This window comes from Lepidothrix coronata, unplaced genomic scaffold (genome assembly GCF_001604755.1).
Source record: "Lepidothrix coronata isolate B3197 unplaced genomic scaffold, Lepidothrix_coronata-1.0 Scaffold228, whole genome shotgun sequence".
NCBI classification, from domain to species: domain Eukaryota; kingdom Metazoa; phylum Chordata; class Aves; order Passeriformes; family Pipridae; genus Lepidothrix; species Lepidothrix coronata.
In genome coordinates, this window is record NW_016690408.1 from 895,392 (window position 1) to 901,120 (window position 5,729).

The window sequence follows — 5,729 nt, forward strand, 5'->3', positions numbered from 1 at the left end:
CTCCCTATCACACTTTTCCCTGAGTTGTCAATCTCTTGGGCCTCCCCAGGTTAGAATCCACCCCTCAAACCTACTTTATTTAAACCCTTGTTTCCCCTAAATAAAGTGGCATTGCTGCACGAGACCTCAACTGTGCCAGAACCCTTATTGCAGTGCCCGGTCCCATTTCCCTTCCCCCCACGGACTGTGGCACTATTGCATAAGGATCATTCCTTCACAGAATCACAAAATCAAAGAATATTCTGAGTTCACGGGGACCCACAGGGATCACCAAAGTCCAACTCCTGACTCTCCCTAAAGTCCTACAAGTGGATTCCTTTTGCATATTTAGCTTTCTCTCTCTTTTTTTTTTTTTTAAGATTTTAGTTGTTTTAATTGAGGATCCACTGAATTTGTTAATGGAGAATCACAGGCTCTGGAGTGACATTATTGTCTAAAAGAAAGAAAGGCAATGGATTGATTTATGCAAATGAAAGTTGTGGCAGTGCTCTCAGATTGAAGTCATTGACTGTGTTGGGATCTTATTTTTTTTCAATGGGATTTAACATAGAAATGCACCTCTGTTTACATATCATTCAGGACAGAGAAATTTTTTTTTCCTTTTTAATTTGTTAGTAGCACATACCCAGGTGCTTGAAAAATTGACTGTACAAATACAATAAATACCTGCAAGCAGTGGTGAGAAAAAGGTGAACAAAAGAAATTTTTTTCTATAAATCATGCAGTTAAAAATGGGAGTGCCATTTCCCTTCTATGTATCTGGTTAAAAACAGCAACAGTCATTCATTAAACATTAGAAGCCAAATAACTTTTTCCCTTGTGGACATCCAGCTTTGCTCTTTCTAATGTTTCACTACAAACATGTGTTAAATTAATATTAAAACTCACATAGCATCTTATTTTATTTTCAATGCATAGATTAAAATGGCACATGGGGGGATTGTCAGAGTGTCCTGTGGAAGTTGGACTAGATCCTTGTGGGTCCCTTCCAAGTCAGGATATTCTGTGATTCTATGAAAATAATTGCTAATAATTGCTACTCGAACTATTTGTTAGTCTTTTGGTCTTCAAACACAAGGAAAATGAAAAATTAATAAAGCAGAAGGAACATCAAGCCTTCTGTCTCCTGCATCATTTCACATGATGGTAAAACAGTTCCTTTAAAAAAGGACCATTAGGATGTTGTTCCTAAAAAATCCTACCTTCTAATGAGTACAAATCCCTCATCTCTGACATGAAAGAATATCTGATAGATTTTTTTTTTTTTTATTCAGACATCACTTCATAAAAGGATTGATTTTGTTCAAACCAGAACAGAATCATTCCGAGGACTGAAAAATGGTTAAAAAGAAAGCCACATTGGCCATCTCAAACTATTATTTCCTAAATGCCAATTCCACATATTATTTAATATTTAACTTAACTTTTTAAAATAATTAAAACTGCATGTGGATGAAGACACAAAAATAGCTAATCTGTAAACCACAAAGATTCTCGGGTTTTTAAGGTCACATCATTAAAGGAATTTATCAAAACCTGTGAATAGTTGTTTTTTGGATCATCCATTACTATGGATTTATAGGTGCCATAAATAAGTAGGGTTTAATTCAGCATCCTTTCTGTCTGCTTTACCTGGGGGATTTCCTTTACTGCTCAGGACAGACATTGGGAATCTTCCCCTGTGACACAGAGTCACTGAAATCCTGCAGGAAAGTTTAACTGGATTTGGACTCTGGATATGGAACTGTATCCCAGCTTTCTCCTTACAACCAGAGCGTGAAAGAGTTTTCCTTTTGTTGTCAATATTCCACGGTACTTTTGATTTCTGAATCCAGTTTTCCTTTTTAATTTCAAGGAGGTTTTTTTTCCTGCCACGTCTAGAATGTATTTTCTTTTCTTTGCATCTAACTTCCAGCTCTCTGCCTTGCATTATGTTTTTGTCAGTCTAGAAGTGTTTCAGGGTGTGGGGTGGGAATAAAATCTGTTGGAAAGACTTGCTGTATCATTTTCCACGTGGGATTTCTGCTCAAGCCCTAAGTGATATTTAAATGCCTTCTCTTCTTCCAAATTCATGATCTTTTTTTTTTTTTTGAAGCAGAATGTTAAGTGACACTTTAATTTAGTCCAAAAAAAGGCTTCCAAATGGTCACTGTCTTTTAGAGATGGGGAAGGAAACACAGAGGGCTGTGCTGCCACTCAGAAGGGTCTTGAGAGGTTGGAGAAATGGCAGAGGTGAATTCAGGGTCCTTAAAACACAGACAAGTTTTATTCATATTTTATTCAAGCATTTTCTGTTGTTCTTTCTCTTTTGTGTAGGAAATTACTCCCAGCTGCATTTTCCTTTCTTTTCTTTCTCTCTCCTGTTATTTGTTGTTTTTTTTTCTCAAGCAAGCCAGGAGTTTCCTACACCTTGGGAAATGTCCCATGGAAGGAGAATGCCACAAACTGATGCATCAAACATCTCATTTCTACCTGTATTTCTTTGAAATCCCCTCCTTCTAGTTATATACATATATTTAATCCAAAGAGTTTATAAAGCCTTTACGAAACCAGAAATCAACCTTCATCCAAGTTGTGACTGAAGTTTCTTGCTCAGGAAAACCACGTGTCAAATTCAGATGTGATTCCAAATCATGCCATCGTGATTCTGTGAGATTCTGATTCATTCCAGTGACCCTAAAATAGGGTTCTAGTCAGATCTGGTGGGGGTTTTTTCTTTCTCTTTTCCCCAAAATGTCTTTTTCTTTAAAAAAAAAAGAAAAAAAAATGATTTAATTCCATGGCTGCAATGACTTATTTAGAATATTGTTGTCACAGAACAACATTAATTATGATTTTAACTCTCTATTACTGATTCTTCGCCTCATACTGTTGTTGTAATTTATTTAATAACTGTCCCTAAAATCCTTCAAAGCTGAGAAATGTTTTCCACGGCAATCTCCAAATATAGACAAGTAAACAGTGCATTTAATTCCATTTGTAAGACCTCTGCTCAGCAATTAATAATGGGGAGCTCGGAAAGAATGTGCTCTTTAAATTTGTATTCTGAGTTTGTAAATACAGAAAACTACAGAAATTATGAAAGTTTCAGCCTAAAAAGCAGGTTTTACGAAAGCAGAAAAACATATCAGCCTTTCTCCTTGATTTTTGGGGGGGATATATATAATTCTAGAGATCACTTGTCTAGGGGTTTAATTATATACTGACAGCCACCTGCAAATGAGGGTTGATTTTGCAAAACATTCACTGAGAACACAGGTGAGCATCAGAAAGAAAATGAAGCAAAAAGCCAAACCGGTAAATTTCTCTGAAAATTAAAAATATCCCTGTGGTAGTATTGTCCACAAATTTCTATTTTATTAATAATTTATTCTTCAGTGTACTAATCGTTACATAAATTGCAAATTTTGGTGGTCCTTGGATTACTGTAAACATTCTGAGAGCTTAGAACCAAATCGAAACCAGGCATAATTAGTTCTTTCCTTTTAAAGTTCCTTTGGCTGTGGTATATAATGGAAGTAACAGAAGAGCTGATTTTCTCAACAATCAGCAGCTCAAAATTTGTGTTTTGACAACTAAAATTTCATTACTTGAAAGCATAAAGTGTTCCAGCTGTTCATTCCCCAGCTATTGAACCTCATTCATATCTGGAATAATGACTTGTGAGAAAAATCCCTTGTATTAGTAAATTAGGATTATTGAATTAGTAAAGATCCCAACCCTGCCACCGAGGAAACAGAGGAGAGTAACAGTGAGGAGAAATATTTATTAAATAATTATTTACAAGAGTATGTAGTGAGAAAAGTGGGGTTGTTCAGCCTGGAGAGGAGAAGCTTTGGGGTGACCTGATTGTGGCCTCCCAGTGCCTGAAGGGGCTCCAAGAAACATGGAGAAAGACTCTGGACAAGGGATGGAGGGATGGGAAAAGAGGAATGGCTTCAAACTGCCAGAGGGCAGGGATAGGTGGGATATTGGGAAGGAATTGTTGGCTGGGAGGGTGGGGAGGCCCTGGCACAGGTTGCCCAGAGAAGCTGTGGCTGCCCCTGGATCCCTGGAAGTGTCCAAGGCCAGGTTGGACGGGGCTTGGAGCAACCTGGGCTGGTGGAAAGTGTCCCTGCCCATGGCAGGGGGTGAGACTGGGTGGGCTTTAAGGTCCTTTCCAACCCAAACCAGGCTGTGATCCTGTAGTTCTATAGATGGCATCAGAAAGAAAGAAATCTGGAGACTTGGGGCTACTGATGCTATTTTTAGCCTGTACAACAGACAGTAAGATCTTCGTTGTTCATGTTGTCCTTAGAGTGTTTATTGTGAGCATCCACTGTCGGCAGCTGAACTTCAGTATTTGTAATTCCATCTGTTACTCCCTTTCCTTGCTGCTGGGATTATTTCCCAGCAATAAAAAGGGGTTTAGGGCAAATATGTATCTCAATTTCAGCATCTACTGGCTTTACAGAGTATTTTCTAACTCCGTCACTTTTACTGTGCAGAGACTCCAAAGGAATTGGCATTTGCAGAGGTTGAGGGAGGTTCAGCCACAGAGAACAAGGTTCAACCCTCACACAGAAGCAGACACAGGTCAAGCTGTCCCACCCAGAGCCCTGAGAGAACAGCTCTTGGGCAGTGAACACAACGTGCCCTTTTGTGTGCTCTCGGAAGATTCGGGTTCTTTTTCCTACCCAGGAATCATCCAAAGGAGATTTTTCTCCAGCTCTGAGTCAGCTTCCCCTGGATGTTAACAAGGTATGAAATCAATGTTAATGTACAGGTAATGAGTGAGAAATTACATGTTTACACTACTGGATTGCTGTTCATTAGCACACTCTGAGCACAAACCCTCATCAGTCACTGCCTATTCCGCACCTCTGCAAGTGCTCTGCTCATTCCCAGAGGTATTGCTGGAGCAGACAACATCATCCTTTATGTTCCCATGGTTAGAGGCTGAGCAGGAGGTTTCCTGTCAGACCAGGGTTTCAGAAGGGGAGGTTTTTTATGTCTTGTGTTTCTGGCAATGGCTGGTTTGAAACTGATATCAAATTTTGACTTCATTGTGATAAAGCCTTCCAAGCTGAGCGCTAATACATGTTGCAATTTGTTTGCAACACTTCATGCTAAAACTAAGCATTCTCACCCACCATACCAAAACAGAAATTTAAAACCTAAATAATTAATTAAAATATTTATTTCTATTTTTTCTTTATTTACGTCTGCACCGGTAGGAGCTCCACTGGTAACATCTTCATTTTCCAAGGACCCAGTATCTGCTGGATACCATAACTGTGTTTAAAATACCAAGTTTGTTGTTGACTCATATGGGACAGACTAAATAACTAAAGTCTGGGAGTGGGCAACTGTCTGACAGCCAGTGGGAAGGATAACCTTGGTTTGTGGTAGGCAGAGGAGTCAGGGAGGCTGAAGAGCTCTTTGAACAGGGTTCCAGGGATTACAATTTCAGTAATATGCTGAACAGGCAATTAAAGAATGATCTAGTTTTAGAATGGCAGATTCTAAATATATCTCTCAGAAGTAATCTGTGTTGTGTTGCGAAAAATGGCCCCTTTTCCTGACGATTTACACTCCGGTGTGTGTGTGTGTGTGTGTTTCTGTGTGTGTATCACACACACACTTTTACTTCTCAGTGTTTTGACTCCCATAATGGGTCTTTTTCATGGCCATGTAAGAAGCCAATCAGTAAAGAGTAATTTCAGGTCTTAAACTACTACCACTGTTTT